This window comes from Sus scrofa, chromosome 10 (assembly GCF_054392235.1).
Source record: "Sus scrofa isolate SSC_HxYL_T2T_F1_AM1 chromosome 10, Sscrofa_HxYL_maternal_Yorkshire_Landrace_v2.0, whole genome shotgun sequence".
In the NCBI taxonomy this organism is placed as follows: Eukaryota; Metazoa; Chordata; class Mammalia; order Artiodactyla; family Suidae; genus Sus; species Sus scrofa.
In genome coordinates, this window is record NC_139392.1 from 94,281,061 (window position 1) to 94,301,109 (window position 20,049).

The window sequence follows — 20,049 nt, forward strand, 5'->3', positions numbered from 1 at the left end:
TTAAATGTCCATTTTACTGTTTATTACTATTTCACAACTAACATTTTGAAGATTATGATTTTAAATTGTCTGACAGCTTAGCAAATCCTCATTCAGAGAAATATTTCCCTGCATATAAAATTTCCAGAAAAATTGAAGTGTGGGTAACTTTGGCTCATATTGTTCATTTTCACTTTTGCAGAGCATAACTTCTTTAATCTCGTGACTAACAACCTCAGAAATAGAAGACTGAAAAATAATATACTCCAATTTTATTTAGTTACTTAATGAAGTTATTTCTAAGCAGTGGTAGTTTCATTTGCATGGTTTTCTGCCAGGTAGCATAAATACTAGGAAGACGTATATGCAGATACCTGACTCCGAAGGAGGAACCCACATCCCAAAAGAGCCAAGAGACATGAAGAATTACTCCCAAGTCTTGGAATTTAATCAGGGAGCTCCCAACAGTTGCCCCACTGGATTCCAAAAATTCTGTAGACCAGGAGTTCCCGTCGTGGCTCAGTGGTTAACGAGTCCAACGAGGAACCATGAGGTTGAGGGTTCGGTCCCTGGCCTTGCTCAGTGGGTTGAGGATCTGACCTTGCCGTGAGCTGTGGTGTAGGTCACAGACGCGGCTCGGATCCCGAGTTGCTGTGGCTCTGGCGTAGGCCGGCGGCTACAGCTCTGATTAGACCCCTAGCCTGGGAACCTCTATATGCCACGGGAGCGGCCCTAGAAACGGCAAAAAGACAAAAAAAAAAAAAAAAAAAATCTGTGGCCCAGAGACTCCTTTCTCCTTGTCATGCCCCTTCTTCTGGACCTGACACTTTTGTGGCCGTTACCCTATGCCTGTCCAACTGGTGCCTGCTGGGCGGAATGGGAAGAGAATTCGTCTCCCTGGTGCCCTGGGAGCTGTACTTCGCAGACTCCACCCGAAGCCTTATCTTCACGGGAACTGATTTACAGGATCAGATTTTGGGTTTTGAGTTGATGCTCTCATGGGGTGACACTCCTGAGAACTTTGGAAGGAGAGTGAATACGTTTGCATGGAAGAAGGAGGTGACTCTTCGGAGGTGGACTCTGGCAGACGGGTTTCGAGGTGGTGGCGGTAAACCCCCCCTTCTCTATGTTCTCATCCTCACATAATCTCCACCCTTTGAGTCTGGGAGCCACCTGGGACTCGCTTTCAACCAATAGAATGTGGCTGCAAAGGTGATGAGACGGCATTGCCGTGACAACCTCATTTTAGGAGGGTGCCTTCTTGTTGGCAACCCTACCTGAGATGCTTGCTCTCCATTCTGGCTTTGAAGAAGCAAGCAGCCACGTGTCCTATCATCTCAACGGTGTGAATTCGGCCAAAATGACTGAGCCAACTTGGAAGACTTTTCTTTCCATTGGTGAGAACACTGCCCTCTCTGACGCCTTGATCACAGTGTTGGGAGGGATGCAGGTAAGGCGCGTCAGGACGCCTGGCCCAGGGAGGCTGTGGTTTAGTAGCTGGGCATTGTTCTAGGCAACTACATTCGCAGGAATCTGTGACACAGCCCTGAACACTAACACCCTCTGTGCTGGTGCTGGATGAATAATGCTGCCCACTGTTCCTTGCTCGAGCCTGGTAGAGTCTCTGCCCAAGGCTAACCACACGTTAGAGGCTCTGTTTTGTTTCTGATAAGTTTTCTATATTCCTTAGAGAGAGATAAAGCAGTGTCCTGATTGATTTCCGGCTATGAGTTTGGGCTTACTATAAAGAATCTCCAGGAAGCCATTGAAGCAATCAACACATGCAAAATGGGGGCAAAAACACATGAGATTAACAGCTCATCTCCTCCAAGGATGCTATCAGAGAAAACAGCTGTAAACATGGCATAAATTCGATTCAAGTTAAGCACAGCAATCTAGTTCAGGTTATTGATCTTGTCCCTAATAAATTAGTGGATGAATGCCTGGCTGGGCAGAACAAAGGTTGTTGAAAATTCCTTACCTGTACACACTCCTGAATGATTCCTAACCCTGTTTTCCTCGACCTGATTGCATAAAATAGAGCTTAGGAGCTAATTCCCTATTATCCAGGCAAGGATTTTGTGTCAAAAGAAAGCAGTGCTTTTAACACCAATTAATGCACAGTTTCTGGAGCCTCAGATGGGAACACACCAATGGAGGAGATGCAGAGACTAAAACAGAGACAAGATTCAATGAAAGGGACAAGGAGGCAGCAGAGTTGCTCAATGAAAGTGTGTGCATTTTTTCAGCCCTTTGAGGAACGGACGAGATTCTAAGGCTATGTGTGTTTCACCGGTTTATTCATTAGAACCCTAAATTTGCTAAATGATGATCAATGAACTAATCTGGTAAGTGAAGGGAAAAAACCCCTCCTTGTCTATACTAGATTCTGCAAGAAAATGGGTCAATGCTGCTGTAAATAAAAGAACAATATATAAAGTCAGATGCGCAACAGTACTTACTCTCCAAATGCGGCCTTCAGCAATTTATTGACTACTGAAAAAAACATATGACAGCGTGAAGCCAGCGAGCGGCAGATAATAGACTATCTCGAAAGAGGAGCCTTTTATTCTCCACGCAGCAGCAGGTGACAAATGGCTCTGGTGTCAGTGGAGACGATTTTCTTCCCTCTCCCCACAGCACCGCTCGGATCAGGGACTAATAACCCCCCAGGAGAAGCTATCTTGACACCGCCTTTCTCATCTGTGATCGCGCCGTTATCAAACATCCGTCAGAAACTTCCAGTAGGGACAGGCTGATAGCTCGTTGTTTGTCTACCCAAACATGGCATTTTCAGCTATAAAACAGGAGCAGGAAACCTAATGTCATCTATTTCTGTAAGTGGGGGCGGTTTTATGATCCTGGAGCCACAGTGTAGCCAGAGGCCTTCAGGGTACTATTGCTCTTAATACAAACCTCGAACAATCATATCTGCCATTAGAGCTTTCCCGCCATGAATGGGAAACTCACATGGAAGCTCCCTTAGAGCAAAGCTTATTTTAATCGTGTGCTCCGAAAAAAGAAAAGGAAACATCAGTTTCACAATTTCAGGATGACATCGCTTCCGAGGAAATTTCTAGTTCCCATTGACGCCCATGCTTGAGGATTTAAGTCAATCGGGTTTTGCTGTCACGTTGAGACAGTTGCCTAAAAGCTGCCATCAGTCTAGGCCCATCTGCCCGACTGACAATGGCCATGTACCTCTTAACCGGCTGTAAACGGGGCCCCATTCACAGCTGTCAGCAGAGCAAGCAAGGACTAAGCCCCTCTTATGAAGAACAGCTCTAACTGTAATTACAGCCCACTCCTATTTGCTCCTGGTCTGCAAGGGAAGGCTGGCTGGCCTCTTTAAGAACCTAACGGGAAACTGAGGTGATGATTCCTGGAGATGTGCCGAGATTTCAGAGAGGAGCGGTGAAACCATTCTGAGGAAGGGATTTAAGAGCCATAATGAAGACAGATAGCAATTAAGGGCTCTTGAATCATTTAATAAAGAGAGGAGATTAAGGGCGGCTGGTACTCCTAGGAAATCAGTGAGGAGCCGTGAGAGAGTTAATTAGCAGCAGCCACCATGCACTTGGGCTCTTGTGGGGAAGCTCTGCCCAGATGCATTTTGGGGGATGATGGGCTTTTTATTACCAGCCGCTGGGAGCAATGCCAGCAGACAGCCATCCACTGTCAGGCCTTGGGTGGGTCTCCCGGTGAAAAAGGTCCCTAAGACCCAGGCCTCTTTGGGGCGGGGCGAGCTCTCTGATTGGTCAGGGGGAAGGTCAGCAACCACGGACCTGAGAGCTGCGGACCTGACTACTGACTTCACAAAGTTTCTGCAAAGACCACGCACATCCCGGAGGAGAAGATGCTGCTTTGGGTTTGCAGCCACTGATTTAACAGATTAGTTCTCTTCCATCCCGACCTAAAGGGAAAACCAGAAAGTCCTCATGCGCGTGAAAAGAACAAGACGATGACTTTACGACCCAGCCTCAAAGGTCTGTGCTGATTCTCACGCTTCTGCCAGGACGCAGTCTACAGGGAACTGAACCGGTGTGACCCCAGTTTCGCCACCTCATGACGCAGAGAAGCAAGCAGGGGCTGGTACCCGGGAGTGCTGGAAAGATGCGTCAGCCCAGGAGGGAGCCACTTTGGAGAAGCATCCGTCGTTGGGACCTGCGGGGAAATCCGGCCCAGGAAAAAAGACACCGCACAGCGGGCACCCCCTGCCCACAAGCAAGCACAGCACCCGCAGCATCACCGATACCGCATGGCGTACACCCGTGGCCGAGGGGCTCGCACTGCATCCGGCAGCATCTCGGACCCGCACGTCGCCCGCCAGGCAGAGCCCTACCGCAGCTGGGAGTTAACGGGGAGAGGGAGACAGAGGAGGAAGGTGAGGGGCAGAGGCGGGGCTCAGGAGCTGCAGCATCCAGGACGTCAGTTCTCCCCAGCGGCCTCTCCTTCTGCAGTTCCCTCGGGAAGAGAGACCCGCTGGGATCCTGCAGAAGCCTTTCCAAGAATCAATACGGAGTCATGATGGGTGGACCAGGTGCCATGCAGCGCCAGCCTCAGGAATGCAGGGCGTATCCCCTGCTGCCTAGAACTGTCCAGGGGACAGGGTTGCCTCCCAGCAGAGTGCTGCTTTCCTGGGGCGGCTTAGATCCAGGGGACTGAAGGAGGGGGCGGGGGGGGGGGGCGCCTCAACGCAGGAAACTGCGGATGTTTGGTTCATTCCTCCCCAGAACCCTCGATTAGGCGGGCTGAGGATGTCACTAGGACCGAATAGAGTTCTACCACCGCCTTCCTGGTGAACCCCCAAAGGACCAGGGGCACCCTCCCGCGTGCTAGCCTGTGAGCGAATCTCCCTCCTGGAGCCCTGCCTGCAGCCTGCAGGCATGTGATGAGTCCAGCTCCACAAATTCAGCAACGTCTTCCCTGCTCATCTCCATCTTTCGTGTAATACTGCTTTCTCCATAAACACAGAAATTAAGAAAATAAGATCCAATTTAAAACTTCTTGAGGTCTTGGCTTAAATGAACTAGAACGACTGAGAAAAATAGAATTTGTGTCTACATGGATGCAAGCATGCCCTCCTTATTTATCCAAAGCTAAATGTTTCGTGGCGCCTAAAATGTAACTCCCCGTTTGCCCAAGTTCTTTTTGATTCACGAAGTTGCCTTTAAGCAAGACAGATTCTGGGAACGAAATCTGTGAGACTGTTTAATCACGAGTTCAAAACCAAAGCTGTGGTCTGTGTGTGCTGCATAGATTCACAGGCCCCCGAAGCACTCTTACGACACATATACTTGTTTTAGAATAAACTTTCCCTAAAGATAATGTGATTTCAGTCTCAGACGCACTTGCGCGACTCAGGTAGACTGCAGCGTCAATTCTAATGCAAACTGGATTTGCATCTAGTACAAGAAATGCATGTCATCACCACGAAGGCAAACGTCACCCTCCTCACGTTGACAGACACTTTGCTTTCTGGATGATACGCTTTGCTACTGTTCTTGCACAACGTATGGGTGGTATCATTGATTTTTTTTTTTTAATCTTGAAATATAGTTCAATTTAGAAAGCATGGGTTTAGCGCGAACTAACTAGAAGTAAAATCTGGCCGCTACTTCAAAGATGGTGAGATGGGATGTTAGTTATAAGGGAATTTCAGATGTTGTATAATAAATGAGTATCTCCTCACTTTCATCTTGTCAGCTCTTTCCAAACATTCAGATGAATTAGATCAAATGTGGATTTGGGTTTCCATCAGTGACAGCTCTGTGGTTGTGTTTCACGGCGGCAAAGGCACTGGGATTTTGTTTCCATTGTATTTTCTGACAGATGCTTAGAAGCGAGACCGGAACAGAGACCTGGGATCCTTGTATCTGCAAGTTCATTACAATGTAAAATTCCTTCGAGGGAAAGGGGTGCCTTCGCTTCCAGCCACAGAGGGTAGTTTACGAACCAAACCGTCGTGCACCACAGCTTACACTCCGGTGTGACGTTGGGGGCCCTTAAGCTTCCATGCTCTGTATGTAAAGATTTATTCATGTCTTTCCCAGCAGACCCACCACACCCCTCCCCACTCTACTCCAGTCTCTTTGAGATGTTTAATTGATGCACGTTAGTGGAGAAAAGCTTTACAAGGAGCCATTTTTTTTAAAGACTGTGAAAAGCGATCTTGTATTTCATGTGATTCATTTCAATTTTAAATCATAAGAGTTACACTGGAAGAAGGAAGTAAGTTATGAGCACTTGTATACCATTTTATTTCAGGTAGTTCAGATATATTTAAACTTATATTAGCTATCTCCCTGGAGCCTAATAGGGAATAATCATGAATCTGCATTAAAGCTTTTTTCATATGTATTTTCTACTATCTTGTGCCTCAGTTTCAATCTTGATCACAAAATTTCTGAAACTTGAAAAATTCTGAGTCATGACATCCCCCCAAAATCCAAAACCACAGTGTGTTTGTTTAAAAAATTGTATAGCTCAACCACCCAAAAAAAAAAAAGAGAGAGAGAGAGAGAGAAAGAAAATAAAAAACAGAGATTTGGAGTGCCTGCTGTGGTGCAGTGGCTTGAGGTGCTGTGGAGGCACAGGTTCAATCCGTGGCCCGGGAGCTTCCATGGGTGTTGCCATCAAAAGAAAAAAAGGGGGGGGGATAATATCTTCCCTTCTCTCCCATCCTGTTTGTTCACGGCCACATTTCTTTGCTCATATTGGTGGACAACATGCCCTCTGGGATCTCTCCTCATTCTTACAAAAAACCTTTCTGATCATACTGGTACCCCGACTCCAACATCACCAGCTTTGTCAACGTCTCCAATAACCTAACACTTTTAAGTGTAAGTAAACATATCACCTTCAAACCACGGGGCCAAATATTTCCAAATGTACTAGGAAACTTTTAAAGAGAAAATTGTGTAACAGATACCTATCCAGCCGCAGCTGATGGTTAAACATATGTTAATACGCTACCATATTTCTTCCTTTTGTTTTCTTTCTAAAAGGTGATGTAAAGCCTTCCAGAGAGAGTTAAGCCATCGCCCTTCACATCCACCTCACGTCCCCATCCTCAGAGATGCTCAAGGTGGGACCTAATGTCCTGTCGTTCTTTTATCGCTTGTGTGCGGAACTCGTAAATAGTACTCCGTGTGTGTATACACGTATGACGCGTGTGAGTAGAATCATACTTCCTACTGTTTTGCAACATCATTCTTCCCCTCAGTATCACCTACGTGAAATCCACACGTGGAGAGATGGGCAGATTCAGCTAGTTAATTCCAACTTACAGCATTGGCATCAAATAGTACAATTTCTTCTATCCCCTACTGAAAGATAATGATCTCTATTTCAACTATTCCTGTTGGGAATAAAGCTAAAGTGCTCCCCTTCAATGATTCTAGTATGCCCACATTAACATGTTTTCCAGAAACTTAGAATTTTCTAGAAACATCGGCGACGTGCATTGCTATATTACTCTTTTTTTTTTTTTTTTTTTGCTATTTCTTGGGCCGCTCCTGCAGCATATGGAGGTTCCCAGGCTAGGGGTCGAATCGGAGCTGTAGCCACCGGCCTACGCCAGAGCCACAGCAACGCAGGATCCGAGCCGCGTCTGCAAACTACACCACAGCTCACGGCAACGCCCGGATCCTTAACCCACTGAGCAAGGGCAGGGATCGAACCCGCAACCTCATGGTTCCTAGTCAGATTCGTTAACCACTGCGCCACGACGGGAACTCCCGTATATTACTCATTACTGCAGGATGGCCCTCCATGGCGACTTTACCAAAAGGCATATGACCCCCAGCAACGGTTAAGAGTTCCTTTCCCCTGTTCAGTTCGTGCTAATGCCGTGCCAGATATTCTATAGTGCAAATCCAATTAATGAGAAATGGAATCTCAGTTTTCTCAATTTGCATTTCTTTGATTACCAGCATGGTTTTAATTCCCAATGACCTGCTCATTCGCAGGAGCTGGCCATGCAGCTGAGGGATGTGGGCGTTTAGCTGTAATGGTGTCACCATAAATCTGCCTATGTCTCCGCAGGACTATCAATTTTCTGCACTGTTGACATTCTATGGTTCCTGCTTCTGATATCAATTTTCATTCTGCTTTTGCACCTTTGGTTTTCTTATCCTTTTCTTCAAAAACGTTCGTGTTGATTCAGCCATGGTTCCCCCCACTGTCTACAGAGTGTCTGGTAGGATTGTCCTCTCATCCCCTGTGCCCAAGGGCTGTTGAGGCCACAGACACCACAAATGCCTGGCATCGTCCATCTAAGGCTGGTGTGGTGAAGGGCCCCCCTTCCCACTTCTCACACTGAGGAGAGGGCTGACACCATCCTGTTCTGAAGCCGTCAGCAATTCTTCCTTCGCTTCAGATGGGGAACGAATGACCTGTTGGAACACATATTTTTTGCTTTTCAGGGCCACATCCTCGGCATATGAAAGTTCCCAGGCTAGGGGTCAAATCAGAGCTGCATCTTCCAGCCTACACCACAGCCACAGCCACACCAGATCCTTAACCCACTGAGCAAGGCCAGGGATCCAACCTGCATCCTCATGGACACTAGTCGGGTTCTTAACCCCCTGAGCCGCCACGGGAACTTCCGTCAGGAACATTTAACTACCAGGGAGATTTCAGAAACACACATGGGTATTCACCCTACGAAATAATTGATCCATAAAAAATACACCACCTATCCACATAACACTCGAAATGATCTCCTGAGGTGGGCACGGTTTTGCCCTGTTCACATGAGGAAGAGACAAAGTCACGGGCAGTTAAGTAACGTCTCAAATGTCGTACTGGCACATCTTATCTCAAAGAATACAGCGAGACAAGGGCTGCCATATTTTGAGGTAAAGGCAGCTGGAGCAGGAAGGATCTGGGAGTAAAAGTTACCATTTTTGCTACTACATGCGCCTACAGCAAACCTGTCACGGGCATGAATGGAAGATATTTGCCCATGAGCAAGAGAAATTTATCTCCACGGATCCCATGGTCAACTTTCTGAGTTGTGGAAGAAGCAGGCAAATGCCATCTGTGTCAACTTGGACTGGAGTTTACCGGAAATAGTGAGTAATTATTTCACAGGAGGAATGGAAGTAAATATTGATACACCACCAGCAGGTGCTTTGTCTGTGTGGACTCGGATCCTCCACCCGAAAAATGAGGATGTTAAGGGCCGAACGCCCAAGCAGCTCTGTTGGCCTAAGATTAAAAGTGAATAAAACTGGTTCCTGGGAAGGAAAATACTTAATAACACAAACATTAATTCTCTGCAATTAAAACAGCTTCAGAAACAACCAAAAGATCTCTCTTGGATTTGGCTTTGTAACTTTTTCTTCTGAGGAAAGATGATTGAAATAAATCTAAATAACCATTATGCAAGATGCAAAGTTGAGATTATTGTTTATTTGAATTTAAATAGTAATATGTTCAGCAAGCCAAGGTAACTGCAAAGGAGCCAAGGGTGGCTGGATATGGAGAAAGAGTTGAGATCTTCTGTGAAATACCTCTTCTCTCACAGAAAAAGGGTCTGTGAGGTCACGTCTCTGACACAAAGTGATTCAGGAAAAAATCGATTAGTCCAAAAATGTGTCTTTACTCTATAGTTTGTAGCTATTCCTGTGTGCTGAGTGTGTCAGTAAATAGCTATTTTTACACCAATGCAAACATGCACATCCTCAAAAATTAGAGCAAGTGCTAGAATGCACAGCCACATGTAAATCACAATGGCAAAGACTACGTAAAACAGGGCGGTGATGGAAAGGAAACGATCCAGGCAAGTAAACTCATTAAAATGCTCAACCCCAAAGAAAGTGAATGCTACCCAACAGGAAACTGGAAGAGGAAAGATGCATCCTTTTTTTTCAGGACCTAATGTGTCCACAAGCTTCTAGAGACGATTAATACAATGCAACGTAGAGATGATATGCTAATTTCTAGATTTACATTGTTAAGAAGTTATCATTATGATTTTTCCCAGACGAAAATATCAGTTAGGTTGGGTGGCTTTCAGCCGGACCTGTCGTGCCTGGGAAGTGCTCAGGCTTGTCATTGCTGTTTTACTCAGTAGGCCACGGACGCGGGCTGTGGCCTCCAGCATGGTCCTTACAAGGCCGGTAGGAGGATGTCTGCATAACCCACGCTGAGAACGGAAACGTGGAGTAGCAAGAAGTGTTAACGCCGGAGACGGGAAAAAGGAAGAGGGACATAGGAGAAAAATGGAAGAAGTGGAACACAGGAAGAAGCAGCTTGGTGTGAACCCAAATCCATGGGTAAATCGCTAAATTTAAACAAAGTCGTCCAAGGAAACATGAGGACCTTCCCGGGCTGCGTCTGTGTTTGAGCCACAGCTGCTCCCGGGGTGGGGGAATCTTTGGTCTCAAAGCTGAGGGCACCACCAGGACGAAACGCGTGAGGTTTTGGACAGAAACGAATCACGGAAGTGTAACCTCTGAACTGAAGAACGGGCCCCGTGCGCATGAACCCGTCCCGGGGGCGGTGTCCGCGTGGGTGAGGGTCTCCACGGGTGAACGCGACCCTGAGAAACACGAAAGGGCGCAGACCCGGACCCCGAGGTCCGGGAAGTGGCCTTTGATCTGTTGTCTGCCGGACGCTCCGCTCTGGCTGCACTAGTTGTGGATGCTGAAACCCGGGTGAAACCTCGGGCAAGGGGAGCCGCGCTGGGACAAGCCGAGGCCACGGAGGAGGCGGCGTGGCCTCGTGGTGATGACTCAGGATCACTGTTCCAGAAGGATGCGGGATCGGGGTGCTCGCGTGCAGGTGTTGCTCGGGTCGGTTGTTAACAGACAAGGTCACGATTGTCACAGGGTCCGAAACCCACCTCGACGCCCTTGGTGGAAGACACGTGAACAGAAGCCCACAGGAAGGTCGAGGGAGAGGCACTGAAAAATGTTCTAATAGGCAGGCGCTCGTGCAAGCCAACCTGGGTAACTGTGATAGTAGCAGACAAGCCGGAATTAAGTCAGGAAGTATCACTAGACATGTTATGATGAAAGGCTGACATAACAATTCAAAGTGTCTTCGCAGCTGAAGATATAGCCGCGAAATATATAAAATGTAAAAAGCAAATATGACAGAATAATTTTTAGGAAGCATAAAAGTCCCCAGAGAGGCAAGAGCGGGAATTGAATCTATTCAACAAAAAATAAATAACATAAAAGAAACTCTGCAGTAAGAAAATAAAGAGCTCTTAGAAAGGAAAGTAGGGGGTTCCCGGGTATCTCGGTGGGTTAAGGATCTGACATTGTCACTGCTGTGGCTCGGGTCACTGCTGAGGCATGGGTTCAGTCCCTGGCCCTGGAATGTCCATGTGCTGTGGGTATAGCCAAAAAAATGAATGAATAAATAAATAAAATAATAAAATAAAGTAAATCCCATTTCTAAACACAATCACATTCTAAGCTTATAGGGGTTAGACCGTCAACAGGTGAAATGGAGGAGAACACCGTTCAGCCCATCAAGTTAGCCCATCTATAACTTTGAGATGAATAAAAATACTAATTCAAGTAACAAGTGAACGTATTTATCAAAACTCTTCAAATTATACCCAGAGGTGCATGGATGACATTGCAGGCAAATGATACCTTAGTCAAATTGATTTTAAACGTATGCACATGGAGAATTTGGAGTAAATTTTATTTGAACTAAGTGCTGTCCAAGTAGTTCTCAGAGATGCCACTTCTCTAGCTTGTCATTGTTTAAGTTACCTAGACGAGGAAGAGAGACCTTATATGTTCCCAGTTAAACAACTGAAAATCTTAGGGTCCCCTTTGCCATCTGTATCCATCCCCCCATCACCTCCCTGTCACGCGCACAAGGGTGCTCAGAGCAGGAAGGAAGGAGGGTCGTAGGGAATTTATCAACTGCAAACGCGCTCCCGGGGCGGAGACAGACGTCAGGGTGCAGGATGGGGGCCCACTCCCTGCAGACCCTGCCTCAGTTACAGAGCACCTGCCACATCTCTCCCGTCTATCCATGCTCCTGGGTACCAGCCACAGTCAACGCTCCCAAAATGATGCACAGGAAAAGCGGCACATCCCCTGCCTCCCTACGGACCAAGCATCAGTGACGGGAGCCCAGGCACGTCCTTTTGTCCTTTTCAACCTTCATCTTCTCTCCTGTCACTCCTGCGGCCGTGACCTCAGGCGCACTGCGCGGCCCCTGCAGACGGCTGCCTGGATAACCCAGGATGGCCCTGGGCTATTAGAGAGATAACAGGTTCCACTTATCAGAAGCTGTCTTCACACTGTTACCAGCCCAGAGTGAGGCAGGGAGTAATCCCCGGCGCCCAGGTTCAGCTCCCACGCTAACGAGCCCGGAGCATCACAAGACTTTTTCTTTCCCAGTGAAAAGCACCTAATGAAATGATCTGGGGCCACAAGGTCTCACCGTCCGAGGGAGAACCAAGGCCAGAGCTTTGCCTCGTTCCCGGCTCCGTCATGCTGCGTGAGCTTGAGCTGCCCACCAACAGTATTTTAAGTGTGGTCACTTACCGACGAGAGAAAAAATACGTATATTACAGATGTGGCCGCGTCACACATGCTTGGTCAATGTGTTGCCTCATAGCAAGGCCTTTCAATGAGCTTAGAGCCTCCTGCCTATTCCACCAATGACTTTTACTGAAGTCGTTACAATTTTGAGCACTTTAATTTCTGGTAGATTCAGGAAACATCTGTCCGTGGACTGGCTATACGTGGCTGCTGTATTTTACTCAACTCATACATAAGAGCATTCACTAGACTTTGCCACTGGTAAAGCAGTGTGTTTGATTTCTGAGACATCAAGACAGAGTTAGGTCTCTCTAGTCGAATTCACCTGCTAATTAGCAAAAATGTTATACTACCTATAACAAGATTTTAAGGTAAAAAAATTGGGAAGCACCAAGGTAACTACAGAGAGAAAGTGCCAAGAGACGGTCCCGGGGTCAGTGTGATGCTCGATTTTTGTGACGAAAAAGTAAAATAATTCACAGTTAGTTCTGCGATGGGTTCTCACCTTACAGGCTCATCCAGAAATGCCGAGACCACGTCCGGTGAACACGCCCACCTGCATGAGTAGCAGCTTCACCGGCAGAGTGGGGAGCCTCCCGGCGCCCCCAGCCTCAGAGAGCGACTTGCCCTGGACACAGAGATCCCATCTGCTGGAGGAGGAAGAAGCTTGTCCTTTTCCTTTCCTTTGTGCAGTTGGGAAATGGCCGCCAGGAGCCACGCGTTCCCCATCAGCCCGCAGTCACGCCCCACGCTTTGCACCTTGTGTTAAATGAAGCCAGCGCGTGGGAGGCGCCCCGTCAGCGTGTCGGGGTGAGCGTCTGCGTGGCAGGTCAAGCTCGTGCACCAGGAGAAATGTCTCCCCAAGAATCGTGGACACTGCCGCCCTGCCCCCACAGGCAAAGGCCGGTCTCCCACGCCTGGCGCCCCTGGTGAAGTGCACCAAAGGTGAAGAGATGCCCTTCTCGCCCGGCGCTGGAGCACTGATGGGTGGAATTGGGCAGGCGGGCACCTGACTCGGGGCGTGTGATGCTGTTGGCAGGGCCAGCTGCCTGGAAGGGTTGAACAGGAACGCAGTGGGAGCAGCGGAGCTAAAGACACCAGGTGCTCATCCCTCTGGGGCCCCGTGCAGCCTTTTGCTCAGAGAGGTGTCATTCTGAGACAATTTCCTGGGACCCAGCAGGGAAGAAACGAGGCTACTTCAAGCAGGGCCTCTCAGGTGAAAAACGTCACGTCTAAAAGCAAGGACCCTTGTAAGATTTTTCTCTTTCATTGACGCATCTCTATGAGTCAGAGTGTCCCCAAACACCGCATCCCAGCTTCCTCTGTTAACGACGTGGCATATCCGTGGGCGCGTCTGTTACCACGACTGGACCCCTGCGGGTAAACCATGATTAGCCAGAGCCCCCTTCCTGGCCCAGGATCCCAGCCAGGACCCCGCCCCGCGTTCAGTCCCAGGCGCCTCGGGCGGGGACCGTCCCTCAGACGGCCCTTGTCTTCGATGACCGTGACAGGTTTGAGGAGAACTGGTGTTTCGTGGGAGATGTGCCTCGGCTGAGACGCGTCTGGTCTTTCTCAGGATTATGAGCTCCCGGGACCACAGAAGTGCCATCCACCAAGTCCTTTCAGGAGTGCGTCTTATCAACGTGGCCCGTCGCTGCGGAAAGGGACCTGGATGCCCTGGTGGAGCCAGTTAATGTTCGCTTTGTCCCCTGTGAACTTTCTCCTTTTTCGCCTTCCGTGCGCTTAATGAGGGGGCGTCACAGCGCGTCTTGAGGGCAGGTGTCCACATAAACCTGTGGACGGACGGGTGGGAGAGCGCTCTGGCCACCCGTGGATTTGTTTAGTGAGCTGTTGGTTACACCAGTGTGGACGCATGGCTATTTAGCACATGTCCTGCGTTACAATCAGACCACATTCGTCCCCTTGCCCACATTGTCCCGGTGCTGACCTCTGGCAGCGCTCCTGAGTCCCTTCCACATACCTGTCACTGCCTCTTCTTTTTTCCACTTCTTCCTTCGTTTTTTGCTCCACAGGACAGTCCGTGGAACCTGGCATCTCTCTCCTGAGCCCTGGCTCCTCTGATGGGATTAGGGTGTTAGGACTAGAACTGGGCACGCCAGGGGTTCCACAGACGGCCCAGGGCCACGTCGCGTGTCTAGGCCACATCCACAGTGGGCCTGGGTTTCCCGGCCTCCGGTCCCCTTCATGTGCTGGGGTCTGTAAATTCTCTCCCTGCGTCAAGCACTGGCAGGAGCAGGGCCCACTCATTTCCTCACCAAGTATCAGGTGCACTGACTCTGCTCTGCCTGGTGTCCAGTGACTTAATCATATTACCTCATACGTAGCATCTATTTGGTTGTTACTTATTTCGGGCAGAAGAATAAATCTAGTTCCTGCTTCCTCATTTCAGCTGGAGTGGACTCGAGCTTGTGGGGGCTTTTTTGTGTTTTTTTTTTAGGGGGGGCCACACCCACGGCATATGTAAGTTCCCAGACTAGGGGTCGAATGGGAGCTGCAGCTGCTGGCCTACACCACAGCCACAGCAATGCAGGATCTGAGCCACGTCTGCAATATACACCATCGCTCATGGCAATGCCCGGATCCTTAACCCACTGAAGGAGGGCAGGGATTGAACCTAAATCCTCTGGGATACTAGTCAGGTTCATTTCCACTGAGCCGCACAGGAACTGCTGGAATTTTGATAGCAGACCATTTGAAGAATAATTCTAGTTTAAGATGATCAGGTAGCATTGATAAAACGACCTGGGAAAAGAAGCACTTTTTCTTTAAGAATGAAATTCTAGATCCTGAGTCAAAGGTTTAAGTTTATTTCTGTCTATGAAACAAATAGCCAACATTAATCTAGTTACGTTTATGTTTCAAATAAATACTATCCTCTCTGGACTTTACATATAAGGGTCTTCTTCCTCCCTCAGTAACTCCCACGTGCCCCGCACAACGCTAGGTTACATACATCGAAGTATACGGGAGTTTCCACTGGGCTCAGGGGAAACAAACCCAGGGCTAGCATCCACGAGGAGGTGGGTCCAATCCCTGGCCTCGCTCAGTGGGTGAAGACGCCTGCATTCCTGTGAGCTGTGGTGTAGGTCACAAGTGTGGCTCGGATCCCACGTTGCTGTGGCTGTGGTGCAGGCCGGCAACTGCAGCTCTGATTCGACCCCTGGCCTGGAAACTTCCATATGCTGCTGGTGGGGCCATTAAAAAAAAAAAAAAAGACAAAAAAACCATGGAACATAAATATGTCTTTATTTAAGCTTCATCTAATAGATGTAAATTCTGTAATTATTGCCAAAGAAAGGAGGAGCAAGGTATAATTTGGAGAAAGAAAACAGTTTCATTAAACGGTCCACAGTGAGTGGATTATCCAAGATACAAACTCACCTTGAATTTCTTTTTTTTTCATGAAAACATTATGCCATAACATACTTATATTTTTCTTTTACAAATTTATTTTAAAATAAAAATGAATTTAAGTAATGAAAACGTTCCCTTTCCCTCCGATCTTTTACATTAAATCTAAAAGGTAAAGCTTGAGTTACTTTATTTTATTGTGTTTCTCAGATAAAAGCATTAACAACCTTATGATATAATTACAAATCCTACCTATAAGTCTTCATTGATGGAATCACAAAGGAAACATTTAAATTAATAACCCATGGTTAGTATTTGAAAGAGAAACTATTTAAGATTCACGCTCAATGATAAAGCAGGCCTGTTTCAGGAAAGGTTCTAAGAGAAAATTATGAGCCCAAACTCCTAAGGAGACGGTACTGCTACAGATTCTGGCGCATAAATGCTCCAGAAGATGGGTGATGAATGTCCTTTAAAGTCCGCGAATCTTTAAATGCTAACGGGAAGAAGAAGGCGGCATTGAATTTTTATGATATTCTATGTTTACTGGATAAAAGAAAGTACAAAATCAATATTTTCACACAGTATCCAGTTATTATTGTAATTTCTTGTTAGGACTTGATAATTAAATAAATATAAGTGCTTTCTCTTTCTAAGCCATTTGGAAAAATTATTTTCAAAACCCTATGTGGATATTGATTTAGACGAATAATATCACACACATAATCCTTTACAGTAGGACATTAGTTTCCCCATTCTCGAAATTAATAGGCACTAAGATGCATACTAATTTGGAGAGATTTGGTGGAATACATTTTGTTCCTCCATTGAGAGGCGATTAATAATTATAATACGTAATGTCTAAACACTGTCTAATGAGCCTGAAAACACTAAGTTAAACAAACATATTAACCTTGCAGCATGAGTTAGAGTTAGTGTCCTATATGGAACCCAGTATTCACGGGACTTCTTGCCTGAGCTGAGACAAAGACTTTCCGCTTTCCTTTTTCTTTCTTTCAACTAAGGCTGCCAATGCACACTCCAAATTTTTTTTTTTTTTTTTTTTTTTTATGGCCACATCTGCGGCATATGGAAGTTCTCAGGCTAGGGGTTGCATGGGAGCTGCAGCTGAGGCCTACACCGCAGCCACAGCCGCGACAGATCCCAGCCCCAGCCACAACCTACACCACAGCCCGCAGCCACCCCAGATCCTTAACTCACTGAGAGAGGCCAAGGATCAAACCCGCATCCTCAAGGATACAAGTTGGGTTCTTAACCTGCTTAGCCACAACAGGAGCTCCACGTTCAAATATGTTTTAACAGAGATAGTTTATTCTGAGGAGCAAAACAGAACAATGAATGGTGACGCCTCTCTGGCTGGGGGCCACTCTGACTGTTGATCTGTGAGGGCTATTGAGAAAGAAAACAAGGACAGGCAGGGTTTAGAGGCCCTTTCAGTCGGCGTCCATGTTCTTCCTCAGCCAGGGCTCATTCACAGCCTTTTAAATAAAGTTTCCTCCTTTCTTCATCTGGTTCTGTCCTTTCTTCATCTCAAAGAAATTTGTTAATAATTCGGTTTGGCATAAAGACACCAGTCTAGCAGGATAATCACTTTTCATTTGCCTATCTCCACGGGCGCAGCGACAAACCATCTGCGGAATGCACTGGATCTCAGCCAGGCCGATCCGCTGTTGCATTTAATTGAGCCAGTTTTGATATGACGTGAATGGTGTTTGACTCCCCGATCACTCTCCAGTCGCTGGCTTTTCGTCCTGAAGGGCTGTATAGTTTAAATACTGATGAGATACGTATGTTTATCTGTGTGCATGATTGAAATTGCTCTTTTCACTGAATAGAATAGAATAAATTCAGAGGGCATTTGCCCAAATGCCAGGCATATAGGTGTGCTGTATATTATAGAGTAAAAGACAGTCTTTTTCTGCCATCGGTTCCTTAAAATCTAGTGAAGACAGGCACGTGTGGATTCACAGTCACGTGGCAAAGTAGGACCGCTTGTGTTTCCTGAATACGTCTCCTTACTTCTCTCGCTGTCGTGGTAAAGTTTTGAATCATTCCTTCATGAGAACACTGTGATAACTTCCAAGTTGATCTCTTTGCCTGAATCCTGGCAGGAATGACCTTCTTAAAAAAGAACTACCACAGTCCCCTGGCGGCTCAGTAGGCTAAGGATCTAGTGTTGTCACTGCTATGGTGTGGGTTTGATCCCTGACCCGGGAAATTCTGCATGCCACGGGTGTGGTCCAAAAAAAACACCATAGGATTACCATTTGATCCAGCAATTTCATTCCTGAATATATTTCTGAAAAAATATTAATTCGAAAAGAGACATGCACCCCAATGTTCCTAGCAGCACTGTTTATGATAGCCAAGACGCAGAATCAACCCACGTGCCCGTCAAGATTAACTTAAGATATAGAAATACACAGACAAAGACATAGATGATAGGATATTACTCGGCCATAAAAAAGGGTGAAATATAGCCATTTGCAGCAACTTGGATGGACCTACAGAATATTATGCTTACGGAAATACTTCAGACAGAGAAAGACAAATGCTTTATGATAGTGCTTACATGTAGAATCTAAAAAAAGTATAATCAAATCTATATAAAAAAACAGAAACTGGACTCATAGATATAGAAGATAAACTTATGTTTACTAAAGGAGGCGGTGGGGAGGGACAAATTAGGACTATGAGATTAACAGATACAACCCACTCTTAACAGATCCAAACTACTGAACATAAAACATATGAGCAACGAGAATTTACTGTGTAGTTCAGCCAATTACACCCAATATCTTGTGATAACCTAGAAGGGAACATAATCTGCAAAACAAAACAAAGCAAAATCCCTGAGCAGGACACCTGAAACTAACATGACATTGTAAAATAATTACATTCTAATTTAAAAAATGCGAATCCTACCTTGCTTTTATTCTGAGGCTGAATCTCCAGCGTCCCCCCATGGCTTCTGGTACCACGTGGCCTAGCAAGCGCATCACAACCCTTCACAAATACCATTACTATCATCCTACCCGACCTCTTCTGCAAAGGAGTAGGTTTTCCAGTCACTCCAGACTCCTCCTTCAGAAGTAATCACGATTCACCCTTGTGTGCACGCATGTGCACACACACGAGTATCTCTCTTTATAGGATGCTCAAAGAGTTAACACATCCTTACCGAATGCAACACACACATTCATTCTGCCATGTCCTCCAAACAATCCATAGAATGTTATACTCTAATCTCATCCTGCATCTGTCCCGTGAGCAGCTTTATTTATACGAAGTCTGTTTGGGGAGTAGTAAATTTAGCAATTATCATACAGAGAAGCTGTCTCATTTTAAACAGAGCCCTCTTTCCCCTGGACCCAACTGAAATTATGATCATGGAACACCTTGGTTTTCATGGAAACGTTGTCTCTTTGATGCTGAAATCATTGTATCTTTTACAGAACCTTGTTGGTCTTTACAACTATAAAAAATGCAGAAAAGGGAAACCACTTAGGTTTTTCCCAGAAATATCTCTGTCCTCATGATACTAACACATTTTAAAAATTCTAGCTTATTGCGACGTGATAAATGTAGAGTGTCAGGGACTCTGGGGGGTCCGTGGGCTGCAGGTGGAGTTTTGCCCAGGCCCAGGAGGAGGAGATCTCTCTGAAAGAAGATAGGCACACACTGTACACACCTTTCCAGTTGTTAGGAAGCTGACCGCAAACTGAGCCCAGGCTAAATGCAGACCAGATCTGGGAAGAGAGTAATTGCAACTGTTGAGACCATCCTTGTAACATACGCAAAGCTAAAACCTGCACCTGTTCTGTTCCATGTAATCCCAGAGGGCACAGGGAGCTAATACCAGACTGCAGTTACCCCATTTCCTATTTAAAGAGGTTAGTTTCTTCCTCCAATGTCACGGGATTCAAATTCCTATCTTTTTGATTCTACAATGCCTCAACTTGTGGCACTACCCCAGCTTGCCATCAAAATTTGCTTTGTAAACTTGTCACCTTTTTAACCTTTTCTCGCCTTTTCACAGCACCTTATTTTTGTTTCAGTTCTCATTAGCCACTTCATCCTATTCTATTTATTTCTATTTTGTATTCATGTTGCTAATTTGGGATTTTCCCAGCAGAAGAAAAACATATTTATTTTG